The following is a 15,590-nucleotide window of genomic DNA, read 5'->3' as shown; positions in this document are numbered from 1 at the left end:
ATTTCGAAATGAAGATAATATTTTTAAAGAATTGATAAACAATAGTAATTGCGGGAAAAGTACAGTGCTGTATTATTACTCATTGTTGTACGCATTTGCCTGTAGTGTATGTATACTTCATTTTCAGCAGTGCTAAATGACTTTTCCCAAAGCATTAGGTGTTAAAATATGTGAAGTGTATGCAATGTGAATTAAAGGTCGAACACCATAAAATACGTATTAGGAAATTGTATATTATTATTCATCATTAAGTGAATCCATGGTGAATTTGGTTTAGTAAAATGCAGATTCGACAATAAGGAAGGGCTGTCTTAAGAAGCTATAAGCAGTTAGTTTAATGCTCGAGCAATAATAGTTCTTAATAGTTCACTTCCGTTTAAGCCCATTTGAAGCTGTAGAATAAGAAGTGTTATCTTAAATGAAACTGCTACATCCTAATATAATTAGCATACAGTTACTTTTATCGTTCACAGCATGATTTATATTTGAATTATTAGAAAAGTTAAAGATTTTTTAACAACATTGAATTTGATAATTACTGTATAATAACGAGATTAGTATATTTATAATTACACATACATATTTTGAGAATTGATTTGCATGAGAAAAGCTTATGGCCATGATCCATTATAAGAAATATTATTTGACAATTCTGAATATGGGTAAATGAGAATCACAGACATATACTTAAAGGTCAAATCATCAGCTATTGTCATGAAATGACCGTACTAGCCGAACCATACGAAGTTGTGCCAAGTGCGTTAAGACGGAAGAATCGATTGTTTGTGTTGAAAGAAAGTTATACGCGATTTTTTCAGCGCCACACGGAGTTCACCAGAGATCATGTCCTCAAGTTCTTCCTTTCTAATCAAGAATATGTCGTGGCTGTATGAATCACACAGTAGATTGAGTCATATCAGGAAATGAGGCATGACTCAGGCACCTTTCAAAGTAGTGTAAAAACGTTTACAAAAAGCCAAGATTTGATGCAGTATTATTTAGCTAAGTTTACGTATAACCTTTTTATGTAGGCTACAAAGTGCTAACAATTTCTGCTTGAACTACATAAAACAATCCAACATATATTATTGCTAAATTCTGCCACATTGTTTATTTTGGAGGGGATGCTTAATCATACTAGAAGGGAGATAACATGTTAATTTTAAGTTTAAATCGAAAAGCAAGGTATCCGAGTTGGTTTAGCTATCGCTTGGTATTTACAAAGCCCTTGTTGACCCTGAAAAAGCTGTAAGCTATTTATAGTTGGAAACTAGGGACAGATATTCATGATCACTAAGCTTTTGATTGTAATTCCTGTCTGTAAATACTAATCGAATTCCGTCTGTGACAAAACTCTACACTCGTTCATTCAAAACTAGTAACTTATTCAAATTTGTCTTAGAATTTGAACCAGGTGCTTTCTTCAATGATCTATCATAATCTGGCATTATATGATAGACAACAAAACTGTAAATATATGAAAAAAAAACTTTCTATATGTCAGCGCTTTAATAAGATAACCTTCATAAGTTCAACCTGTTTCTTTGTGCATTCAGGCTTCAGTAAATTACAGCTATACAGGCAACCTATCCACTTCCTTGGCCTTCCACTGCTGTATCCTGCATCATAATAGTGGTGAAGGCTGATCAGCAAATATCAGGGTTTGGCATTTAAAAAATTTACAAGATTTTTCAAGGATACATATAATAAAATAGAAGTGGCTACCAATATGTTTTAAACTTAATGAGAAACATATTCACTCATTCATCTTTTGGTGTATTTAATTAGTCATGGAAATAAAGTAATTTAACTTGTCTGCCGTAGATTTTAATCAATTATCTTATTAATATTCAACTCTTCTATTTGTGAAGAAAGGCGTAACATATCGTACACTAGACTTCATTTACTAAGTTTAATTCCTTCTCCTGTTTAAAGCTTGTTTGACAAACACTGATTCTTTTAGCCTAATTTAATTGAATATTTAAATTAATATAGCAATAACACTTACATGTATTTTCAAATAAACTTCTATGCAAACTAGTGGCTTGTAGGGGCAATAGCCCCTATATGTATATTCTAGTAACTATTTTGTACAAATTACATGTGGGTTACACTACCTTGAATTATCGTTTAACATTTGTGTATGTTAACACTGGTTTTTTCAAATAAATGCCAACTTTTGTGAAGGTTTGGCCTTGCACTTTATTTATAATAATAGTGAAAGCTATTTTCAATGGGCATTGAATCCTTGTAAACTTAAACGGCATAATGAAGATCTGTAGATATTATAGTTTAATTTTTGGCATGAAAAATATGTCCCCTTTGCCTACTCCAGTAATTACTTCTATCTTTACACTTATTTCAGACATACCTACACAACCAATCGTACTTCATTAACTCCAGACCCTTAAATTTGGGAAAAAGTTTATATCAGCTTTATAAATAGTATCCTACACATATTAAAGTAATGACATTACATACCATATGCTTTAAATAAAGTTAAACCATATGTTTAAAAGTAAACAAAGCAGACATGACCTAGATTCCCATGCTATTTCAATGGGAATTATTTTATTCCGTAGCAACTTTTTGGTGCAAGATTAGGAAAAATGAATAATTTTCCCCAAAATTTCATGCCCAGACCTTTAAAATGAGACCTCTCCCAGCTTTCTACGGCCTCCCGTTAGCTCACAATTTCATTGTAAAATTTTGGGCTTACAGAATTAGATATATAGATTGCATTATTCTACAAGTAAATAGTTATGGCTTGTAAATTAATATATTACTGCTAAGCACATTTTACTAGCATGTGGTAATTTTCTGTCTTTCACCATATACTAAATTAGCGCAATGGTTTATCTATTATGATTGAGAAAATCTATACAAAGCTGTGACTGGTACATCCAAATGGAAGTTAACCTTCAGCAAAGAGTTCAGATGTCCATTACCAGATGCGCCAATTGATTGCACAACGAAGTTAGTCGAAGATAAATTGGCAGCTTTATGACGAATTGCATCTTGTTTCTGAATCGAACACACTTGGGATTCAACTTGTAAGTTATGATTATTAGAGACAATCATAAAATGATAAGAAATAAGAAAAATGTTATTCAAATTTATAAATAATAATGATCAAAATATACCCACAAAAATATTTTGTAGAAACTATTTTACACTGTAAAATAAAAAGAACGAATAATAACAGTGTTACCACTACTAATATTTTTTTGGGTTGGTAGGTAGAAAAATCCTATTATTTATTCTAATTTAATGCAATCGTAAAACTTACACTAATATGTTTAGTGTCCAGAATTAGGTAAGAGGAAACCATCCGTAAGCTAACATAGCGGAGTTAAGAAGACGACACTTCAACAATGTGGGCTAATGAAGAGAGAAATGGTCTCTTTATTTCCGAGAAGGTGTTACTCAACTCTAACTAACAACACTTTCTATTTTTGGTTGTTTTCAAAGAAGTGTATAGATAGAAATGGATTTTTAACCTAATTCAAATCGATTTTATTGGTTTTTGAGTAGGAGTATAATTGCATTACTTAACTAATTAATTCAAATATTCATTATTCTAAGGAAAAAAAAAACCTTCAATACCTTTGATTTTCTTCTCATATATATACATTTTATATTTTTTTTTATGTATAAAAACGGGCTATTTGCCTATCTTCAATACTCCAAAAAGTAGATAAAATCTTGTTGAGATTAAGTAAGAGTTCGTGGTAAACCCACTTTGTACGTTAAATCAAGTGTCACATTTATGTGGTAGTAGTGTAATTGATAGCATTTGCGTCATAGCATGTGGATTGGTTGGTTTTTGGTTCGGCTATGGATAAACAGCAGTTTATAATGCGAGAAGTGTTTTGAAACCGTAAGCTGTACATAATTACAGAATACTTTAACAAGTCAAAATCAACTTATAAAAAGAAAAAAACTCTATTAAAATGATTCTTACTTACTAAAGTAAATGATCATCGTTAAGTGGGATATCACTACATATAGTTACTAATGTTTTGGAATAATGTCTTATAAAACATAAACTCACCATCACCAAAAATTAAAATGAAAAAATTGTATCAGCAACCTTCCCCCGCATAATCTATCCTTATCATCAACCCTTATCATGAAAAGGCGATGGATGTAACTAATACAGTATTTTATGAGTAAAATAACAAAAATTGCGATAACTTATGGACCAAATTTTTATTACAGTTTTGGGTGTTTAACCACTTTGTATAGAATAACAAGGACAAAAAAAGCTAATTTTTTTTATCAAAATTGGTTGAGCAGTTTTAAGCCTGATTTCCGGTTTGTGTTTATGGGAAAATCACACAAGTATATTAATCAACAAGTATATTAATCAACAACTAACCATATTATCTTATTACCGTAATTTTCATTTAAATGGGGGTTGTAACATTTCGTCAGAAGGACTATAAAATAGCCTACTATATTTTATTTCAAGTATGTCGAGCCACTTTTTAAAAGCTGGTTTACCGTTATTATATGGGTTTTATGGTAAAATTGGAAAAGAAAAAAACCTTGAGATATCGAATATCTACATACCAAAATTGATCAAAATCTAACCACGGTTGCCATCTGTATATCCGTACACATCCACACTCACCCAAACATCACTTCAAAACCACATTTCTGGCCTCAAGAGGGCCCAAAACGAATATATCTACCGCAAACATAAACTCGAAAGTGTAGATGAAAACAATACTTTCTCCATATAATGTATTGGGGAAGAGAGTAAAAAAGGTCCCGTTACAAACATTCTTAAATATATTATGATTATATTAAAAAGTTATAGATGGCCAACTTGTGCAGTTGGACACCTGTGTGATATATAAGTATAATTCCTAGTAGGTGAGTATCCGAATTTATTCAATGCAACTAGTCTCTCCAATTATACAACAAACTTTGTTGCGCAATTGACGCTTCTGTAAATGTACAACTACTCTGCACTACTCGCTCTTCAATTTACCTAAGTCGACTTTCATGTCTATTCACTAGTTGTGGCTTAGTAAAACAAGTTTTCAATTTGAACTAAAACTGGTTTGAAATTGGTTTTGTTTAATCTTATTTGTTTTCAGCTGAATTAATAATCAGCTTAACTATGGGAATTGATTTATTCAAATTAAATATATTTTTCAATTTCAAATAGTAAATCCTATATTGCTATTAATTAAGCTACGTTATTAGTGGGGGGGGGGTTTGGACATATTGAGCATTGCAAGTAAATGTATTTGAATTTATACTACGTTTTGTATTTACACTACGTAAACAAATATTTTATCAATAAAGAAGACAAATATAAATGGGTTAAAAAACTATAACCATCAGTTACTTTTTATAATACATCCCTAGCACCCTAACACCATATGTTCTTTGTCTTGGAAGGGATTGGTGAACTTTGGAAATGTCAAACTGTGATATTTGCTGATCGGCCTTAATCGCCACACATTAGGTTATAGGCTACTGCAGTGGAAGGCTACGGTAGTGGATATAGGTCGAAGCCACATTTAAGACCTATTTCACTTGATCTTGAATACAATGAAGAACCAGGGTGTGCTTAAATTAATGTTCCCTATATCACGAAAAATATTTCTGAAACCTTGAACATGAGTTACATGAGTTATTTCCAGTGTTTATAACTTTTTATATTTATAATATTTTATTGCCATAAATAAGCTATCTTAACATAGAGAATTAAATTTCAATGGTCCATCGGTTTCTCGCAATTAAATTGGTGACATTTTAAAAACGCAAAGTATAATCATCTTGGGTTTATTTAGTTTAGTTCAATTATTAATTATCAAAATGTTTTGCTACCTTACAATAGCAACATTTGTACTTGGTTTATAGTACAGTGCAATTAGCTTAAAAAAAGAGCAAACCGGGACATCCAAAAAAAAAAGTTTCAAACCAGTGCCAAATTGTTGAATACACTTCCCTCAATATGTAAAAAAAAGTTACACTGTTTTGAGTGTCGGGTTTGGGGGGGAGGGGGTGAAAATGGGATTAAAATAGGACTTTTTTTACTTTTTTGCAAATACCTCAAAAACGGTGAGTTTTTCTTAAAATACAATGAATTACAAAAATAATTTACATTAAATTTCGAACAAAATGATACCATACAATACCTATCTACTATGAACGGTTCCGGAAATATTGGGGGGTAAATGTGATTTTTTCTTAAAATTCTAAAAAAAATTGTTTTTAAATGGAGAAAAACCATGGACACTCAAAAAAAAGTTTCTAATGAGTGCCAAATTGTTCAATATTCCTCCCTTAATATGTGTAAAACAGTTACACTGATTTGAGTGTCGGATTTGGGAAGTAGGGTTTAAAGAAAATGGGGTGAAAATAGGACTTTTTTTTACTTTTTTGCAAATACCTCAAAAATGGTGCGTTTTTCTTAAAATACAATGAATTACAAAAATAATCTAAATTAAATTTAGAACAAGATGATACCATTCAATACCTATCTACCATTTACGGGTAAGGAGATATTGAGGGGTAAATGTGATTTTCTTCTTTTAATTCTAAAAAAGTTGTTTTTTTAAATTCATGAAAACTATGGATACCCATAAAAATCTCCTAATGAGTGCTAATTTATTCATTAGACCTCCCTTAATATGTGTAATAAAGTTACACTGATTTGAGTCTCTGATTTGGTAGGAGGGCTTTTCAAAAAGGGAGGCTCGTAAAGGGTGCTTTTTTATATAATGAATTACAAAAAAAAATCTTTATTGAATTTCAAACACAATCATATTTACAATACCTATCAACTATGCACGGTTGTAAAAATTTCAACTACATTCTAATAAAATAATAAAATACGATAAAAATATTGATTTCCTTGTAAAAAAACTTTCCACCATTTTCCAAAATGGCAGCTAACTTTAATATTGGAACCTTCTGTGGTCTGTTTAAGATATAAATGCGATTATAACTCTTTTTTGTTCTTTGCATATTCTCTATAAACTTATTCGTATATGAGCTACAGGATGCGGAATGTATACAGCAAGCCTTTTTTCCATAAGTGTAATCCTAAATAAGTAGTTTTTAAGAGAAAATGTCAAAATTAAAAATGTCTTAAAATTGCATTTGAATTATAAAACAATCATAAACCACAGGGTGTTCCATAAGAAATAACAAAGTTGTCAGCCATATTGGAAAATGGCAAACATATTTTAAAAATTGGAAATCATCCCAAAAAAACATCTAAAAAGTAAAGGGAAGTGCTCCATACGAAGTCAACTCTATAACTAACTCATAATAAAAAAAGGTGAGTTTCAACGCTATTGGTTCACTTTACGTGAGACATCCTACAGGGTGTCCCGTAAGAACAGCCAAACTCCAGAAAATGGTTCTATGGGTCAAAATAATTAGAAAATCAAGAATAAATTATTTCCCAAAATCACTTCGTTAACCAGATATTTGTCATTTTGTTTTTTTACACATAAACAGTATTTTATCTTTGAATTTTTTTACCGATCATTATGTAACTTGGTATGTATGTTGAGGTAAAATAGACTCTCGTTAGAAAAAGAATGATCTTAATCCAATTAAAAATTTCAAAATGTTGGCCATTTAAATTTTTTTTTAATTGAAATTGCAAAAAATGACTAATTTTATGAGACTTTTATGAACTTCATTTAGCTTTTAAAATGATGAAAATAATAAAAGAAATAAATGAAATATCACAATTTTTAGTTGTAAAATGAGGCAAACCTGAATAGCGAAGCCTTGATCTTAATAATTTTACAACTAAAAATAGTTATAATTTAGTTATTTTTATTCAATCTTATTGAGCTTGGTGTCGTTTGATAGGGAATTTTAAAACCTAAATAAAAGTTTTCATTACATTTTTCATAAAAATAGCCTTTTTTGCAATTTAAATTTAAAATATTTAAATGGCCACCATTTTAAAATTCTTAATTGGATTAAGATAATTTATGGGTGTCCATGGGTTTTCTCCATTTAAAAAACAATTTTTGTAGAATTTTAAGAAAAAATCACATTTACCCCTCAATATCTCCTGAACCAATTATTGTAGATAGGTATTGTATGGTATCATTTTGTTCGAAGTTTAATGTAGATTATTTTTGTAATTCATTGTATTTTAAGAAAAACTCGCCATTTTTGAGGTATTTGCAAAAAAGTAAAAAAAGTCCTATTTTCACCCATTTTCTTTAAACCCTACTTCCCAAATCCGACACTCAAATCAGTGTAACTTTTTTACACATATTAAGGGAGGTATATTGAACAATGTGGCACTCAATAGAAACTTTTTTATGGGTGTCCATGGGTTTTCTCCATTTAAAAAACAATTTTTTTAGAATTTTAAGAAAAAATCACATTTACCCCTCAATATCTCCTGAACCGTTCATTGTAGATAGGTATTGTATGGTATTATTTTGTTTGAAATTTAATGTAGATTATTTTTGTAATCCATTGTATTTTAAGAAAAACTCGCCATTTTTGAGGTATTTGCAAAAAAGTAAAAAAAGTCCTATTTTCACCCCATTTTCTTTAAACACTACTTCCCAAATCCGTCACTCAAAACAGTGTAACTACAACAGTTGACTTATTCTCCATAAGAATAACATGGGAATTTTAAAATTACATTTTTTTGAATTTTCTCCGTAACAATTAGGCGCATAATAACGCTTCAATATACTAAATTATTTGTTTTTTTAAGCTCTACAAAATGGTTTAAAAATAAATTGTGAAATTTTGTGTTTTTTGGGTCAAAAATGGGAAAAACCTATTTTTACCCCATAAAACCCCCCATAAACCCCCGTTCTCATAGTCCGATCATGCTGGTTCGCGAACTCATTCAAGTTTATCCCGCCTTACACCTTCAAACCAAATTTGATCAAAATCAGACAAAAATTACTCAAGTTATCGTGCGGATGGACACACACACATATATATATATATATATAGATATATAAAAATTTGAACGAATGGTGTTTTTGGCCTCTGGGGACATCAAAATGAAAAAAGTAAATCGGTCCCGGGCTTAGGTCTTACCATGAGACCTACGGTAATAGCTACTTCCCTATAGGGAAATTCGCTAAAACGCATTTTTACTCTAGGACATCTCCAATACATGGATGTTTTAGTGGCTTTTGTTTACTCTTTAAAATATCTGATTTCACCATCAATTATCAATTATCAATCATTGAGATGGGAACGCCTTCAATAAGGATTCTGAGCCTACTGATTTAGAACTAATATTTATGTTACCTGGCTTCTATCTCCGATCCACGATAGATTTAGGATACTACAGCTGTTCATGCCTTTTATTGACACATCCTCAGGTTTTTTGTGCTACTTATTTAGCTAGGTTTGCTATTTTTACAAAACACATAGCTACGGGTTATTGGAAGTGTCTAAATATGACTATGATCACTTACCAGATATTATGTACGAAAAATTTCAACATATAAATAACAGTATAACCTCTCACTAGCATTTCTTACAACGCTTTTAGTAGTAGAATATTATAATTCCTAAAATCTCTATGCGAATTCCGATGATTATCTAGATATCCTGAATATAATAAGAAAAACATTTCGCAGTAACTTATCAACCATAACAAACATAATATGTGGAACCTACAGAATATTGTAATAAGTTATTCGAGAAAACCCTTATATTTTTAAGGTGTTACAGATTCCAGCAATAGGAATCGATGTAACACTAAAAAATACTAAATATCAATGAAGAGCTGTACCACCACACACAGTAAAATCCTTATACATATGTTTATGTACTTACTTAAAACTAATCAATAGGAACGGTATTTGAGTGTAATTCTGTTTCAGTTGACTTGTAAGCCAGATTACACAAGTATACACACAACCATGTTCAAACAGGCATTCAGCGATTGATCCTATTTACTTAGCATCACAGCTCATTAAAGTCTAAGCGGTTTTAACCTCGCGCGATTACATTTAAAACTTAAGCATTTGCTAACAAAGAATTTAATTTAATTAACTTAAACCCTTAAGGTAATCTGTTTTTTTTTTTATATTATGTTTGATGTTTTGTAATTGTCTGATTCATTCTTTTCCACACTGTTATCTGTTAAACGAAATAGTGCCACGAGTCAGGAGCTACCGTACTTACAATTAAATATGTATTTAGTATTATATTTTTTGGTTTCCTAAAAGTAAAAACATCTGCTACCCATCACCACAGAACCCCAGTACTTGAGAAAAATGAAATAAAGTTAAGTATCGTTTCAGTATAAGTTGAGTGGACAAGCAAGTGGCACTATTGTGATAGTAATAGTACAGGTGGCAGATTTTAACTAGCATCTATGGTTTAACAGCGCAAGTTGCCACTACTTACCTATCATGTATGGCAATTAAACTTACATTAACATAACAAGAGCTGTTATGGCTACCAATCGAAAATAAGTTCTTTGAGCGTACGGTACATGAATTAAGTCAGAAAATTCTTGTGAAAATTGAAGGTTTATATCGCCAATTGATTTACACATGAATTTTCTTTTTTTTAAATCCCTAATGAGGGTCCTGTATGTACAAAGCTTTGTGAACGTATAAAATATCTGACACTTCCTTAAAACCTTCCAGTCAAGCAGTAGACTAAAATTCTGATAACATCTGTGAGGCTGTTTAAAGTTATTTTGCTAATTTACTGTTTCTAACAGCTGTTCTCATATTTACTATGCTATATCCTGTTTAATTTTGTTAAGTTGAAGAAATACAGTTCACAAAGAAGCATATCTTGTTTTTATCTCTTTATTTATATATCTACATCTACATTTTAATCTAAGTTTATCCATCTATCTGAATTCTTTAAACAGAGGCATTATGGCATTAACAAAAGGTTTTTAATAAGGTTGAAGTAATGAAGGTAATATATTTTACAAATAATTAATATTCATTTTATAAATGCTTGCATAATTTTTTTAAAATTATAAATTGATGTTATAGTTATAGCCTTTGGGGACACAAAATTGAGAAAGTAAATCGGCCCCAGGTCTAGAAGGTCTTAACATAAGTCCAATGGTAATATCTTATCATCTATATTGGAGATTCTCTAAAAAAATGTTAGTAAATTTAAAACAAAGAGTTATCATCTTCTGATTGAAACAATTTTATTGCAGTTTGTTTTATGAACTGATTACAAACATTCTCAATTGCAGAAAGTTAAAATCCGAATTGCCAATCGAGAGTTGGAGCCAAAGAGTAATCTCAATAAATCGTGTCTGAATGCTGAGCCAGTAATTGAAGGCAGATGATTGCCCCAAGCGTTATAAGACTTTTGTCGAATTGTATATAGGTTCGCAATTAGTTACTTTAGAGTGTATTTTTGAAATACAATGGTTTTTAATTTTAACTTTAGTTTATCTTATTAATGACATCTTTTTTATAATAGTTTTAAATTTTTTCACTATCGAATTTTTTGAAGATATTTTTAAATTATGAAACTTCCCACTTTTCCGATTATTCGCATTTTTTATAACCATTTACAAAATATCCAAATAGGCCTATATGTTATAAACTGATGAATAATCTCTTGAATATTTATTTTAAATGGCGATAATAAAAATACTTAACTGAAGAAAATACATTAAAAAACAGTATGACATAGGCAAGCCTAACTGAGTATAATAATATTATTACTTTATTACTATAAATGACTACATGACTTTATTTTTACAAAAATACGGTTTTTACAAAATCTAAATATACATTTATATGTTTTTTGGACAATAAGCATATTTCTAACTACATTAACTCAAATCATTGCTTATTGCTGATGTTTACTTTCTCTACTGAATCCACTTTCACTAATTGGTCTCCTATTGTTTAACGACGTCAGTTAACTGTTTGGATAACATTGTTAATGTTTAACACAGGACAAAAGGTTTATTCTTATCTTTCTAAAGACCATATAATAGTTTTGTAATTAACAACAGTTTATTTCTATGTAAATTTCATATTTATTTAAAATTATATACAAAATTTATTACAAAATAAAATTTCATATTTATTTATATGAACATTGCAAGTTGTTTATACCAGGTCTACACGAAATACAATAAATAATGAAATAATACAATTACAACTTACATTTATAATATAAACACCAACATACTGTCACTATAACATTGCCAAAAGCAAGTGACTCTGAATGTAAACCCTTTTTTCCAGATTCGGTCATAGCTTGTCATAACCTTTGTTAAGAAGCGATTTACATCTGTACGCTCAGGGAAAGTTACACCAGTTTAAAAGAGGAGAATTGATTTAACCTCCAAACTTCGGTTGAAGAATCTACAAGCTTATTATTTATAGCTTAGGTTGAAATTATTTTTACAAGTCCCTTCCCAACAACACGAAATTCTTTGACTTCACAGCCTGTAGTATCTTCCAAAATAGCTCCAGATGGACAGAAAACAGAGCACAAAACAGTTTTATCATCTTGAGGCATCATTTGTCTAGAGTTTGGTCTCTGACTTTTGAGTTGTTTAACAGCTTTTGGCATTTTAAACAGAAAACGCGAATCACTTATGATATGAATCGTCCCTTTAGAGGGTAACATATGTAATAGATGTCCAGATCTGTAGTTGTAAACTCTGACATAAGAAACCTCTTTTGGATTTTTAATATCACAGTCTGAAAGAGCCAAAAAGTTTTCAGTTAGTGCACAGTAGTCGAAGGAATCTGGTTCAAAATCAATTAAAAACCATGGAAAAACAGAAACAGTTTGCTCGAAGGTTAAGAAACATAGTTGATGTACATCACAAACTTGACATTTCACTGTCACTATTCCAGGTAGATCGGGCAACATTGTATTGGGAAGTAGTACAAGGATATCTTCACATGTTTTGGATCCAGTTTTACATCCTACAATACTCAACCCTACTTCTGGCAAGCTTGTAGAACAATATTACTTTCTTATTGTATTGGCCATTTTTGGTTTTGTGGAGAAAATGACTCTTTCTACGAATGAGATTTGAAAAATGGAGTGGAACTAAGAAAGAAATGTTGTTCTACAAGCTTGCCAGAAGTAGGGTTGAGTATTGTAGGATGTAAAACTGGATCCAAAACATGTGAAGATATCCTTGTACTACTTCCCAATACAATGTTGTCCGATCTTCCTGGAATAGTGACAGTGACATGTCAAGTTTATAATTTACATCAACTATGTTTCTTACCCTTCGAGCAAACTGTTTCTGTTTTTTCCAGATTGATTTTGAACCAGATTCCTTCGAATACTGTGCAATAACTGAAAATTCTTTGGCTCTTTCAGACTGTGATATTAAAAATCCAAAAGAGGTTTCTAATGTCAGAGTTTACTAAAACAGATCTGGACATCTATTACATATGTTACCCTCTAAAGGGACGATTCGTATCAAAATTGATTCACGTTTTCTGTTTAAAATGCCAAAAGCTGTTAAACAACTCAAAAGGCAGAGACTAAACTCCAGACAAATGATGCATCTAGATGATAAAACTGTTTTGTGCTCTGTTTTCTGTCCATCTGGAGCTATTTTGGAAGATACTATAGGCTGTGAAGTCAAAGATTTTCATGTTGTTGGGAAGGGACTTGTAAAAATAATTTCAACCCAAGCTATAAATAATAAGCTTGTAAATTCTTCAACCGAAGTTTGGAGGTTGAATCAATTCTCCTCTTTTAAACTGGTGTAACTTTCCCTGAGCGTACAGATGTAAATCACTTCTTAACAAAGGTTATGACAAGCTATGACCGAATCTGGAAAAAAGGTTTACATTCAGAGTCACTTGCTTTTGGTAATGTTATAGTGACAGTATGTTAGTGTTTATAATATAGAAATGGATGCTTCTGTACACGTTAATCCCAAATTTCCGCAAAACTGGACATTTTTACGAAATGTATGGTGAATATGGGCAAATAAACACACACGCATACTCTAAAATCCACCCACATACATACATATATGTACAAACAGTTTAATGAAAAAGGAATTCATTTTGGAATTTGGGATCTTAAACAAAATTATCATGGTCTCGGACTTAAGTGTTTCCATGCCACCTATAGGAATATACGTCTTGTCTATAGAGAAAAACTTACTATAGTTCGGCCGCTTAGAAAACGACCTGCGCGCTAATGCTAAACCAATGCTGGAGGAGGTCGCTTTCTAAGCGGCCGAACTATAAAATGTGCCCCCCATCTTGGTTTTTCACAGATTTCCAATGTTGGGATAAATGGGGATTTTATATAGGATAACGTACACATCTCTTTGGGTGTGATTAGAAAACAGTTACTAGTGTTACAATTTTGCCCGGGTTAAGGTAATTTTTGTAAAAATTACTGTACTAATACATTAGCCATCAACTGTTTGCCACAATGCAAAGCGGAGGAGGTAAACCTCAAAAGAAGATTAATGCAAAGGAGATTAACGTATGGAGTACTTGAGTAGGCACTGGGGAGTGGAGTTTCTGTAAGCACGCTAAGCTTGTAGATGTGGTATGAAGGAGGAGGGGTAAGTTACGTATGATTATACGCCTGGGATGATAATGATGACGTAACGTTTTATTACTTAGAGCAAAAGGTTTGTCGCATATTTTCCGGTCAGTCCATTTACATTCCATTTCTAGTCCTTAAAATCCAATTAATTGTGGATGAAACTGGACTACTCTCCTTCTTAGATTAGAAAACTGATAAAGCTCCAGGTTATTTGGAGGGTTTCTTAACAATTTAAACCTCATAATTCTATCCGGACAAATATAAGCCAAAAATTACTTAATAAATTAACCAAAGCACAGCAAACGAAAGTGGATTCATATCAAAAGAGTGAACAGTACAGTGTGATATTTTTCGATCAATTAGCATATGCTAACGTAAAGAGAAAAACTCTCTCACACACACAGAAAAATTTACACATATACATATACATCTATGTACATACAGTTTAATGAATACGTGTTTTGGAATTTAGGATCTTAAAGAAAATTGTCATGGTCTCAGGCGGTATTTCCATGTCACCTATGTCAACGTGCCAGAGCCAGATTAATCTGTGGTTAGTTGATTTTTTCCATTGTAGTTTTTTGTGCGCCATATAAATCAAAGCTATGCACTAATGCACTTCGTTTCCATCAGATAAAGCCAATGGCTTAAATTCATGACTTTTTTAATGGTAGTTTGAATATCGACTCAAAGACTTTTGTAGTGGGGATTCAATCTTAAGTCTGCAATACAATCTTTTGTTTCTTTTTTATTCTATGGAAAATAACAGTAATTATAATCAGTAATACTGGTTTTTTCTTTATCTTTTGAATTAGTAAGATTCTATGTAACTGCTGGAAACATTTAGACTAAAAATATAAAACTTAAACTTTGCACAAAAAAAAACAATATCTAATTTTTTATATATATTTTTATTGTCATCCTTGTCTAACCTGTTTATACAAGAAATCATTAATTTCTTTTAAAGCTAATGAAGCAGGACAACTAAAGTAATACCAAACATATGAGATTACATCGAGAATGCAAAAGTAAATTACATAAGTTATTTGATTTATTGATATTACTATAATAATTAAAAC

The 15,590-nt window shown here is 31.0% G+C and overlaps 1 protein-coding gene across 1 annotated transcript in view; it reads right to left on the bottom strand.

Annotated features, from left to right (window-relative positions):
• The window catches only part of LOC128987785 (connectin-like), a 209,468-nt gene that overhangs the window by 115,176 nt on the left and 78,702 nt on the right, over positions 1-15,590 (bottom strand). The gene's annotated exons all lie outside the window — the stretch shown is intronic.

Source organism: Macrosteles quadrilineatus, unplaced genomic scaffold, assembly GCF_028750875.1.
Source record: "Macrosteles quadrilineatus isolate MER2022 unplaced genomic scaffold, UCM_ALF_1.0 Scaffold_2__2_contigs__length_208266976, whole genome shotgun sequence".
Taxonomy (NCBI): domain Eukaryota; kingdom Metazoa; phylum Arthropoda; class Insecta; order Hemiptera; family Cicadellidae; genus Macrosteles; species Macrosteles quadrilineatus.
This window is presented reverse-complemented; position numbering and strand designations above follow the sequence as displayed.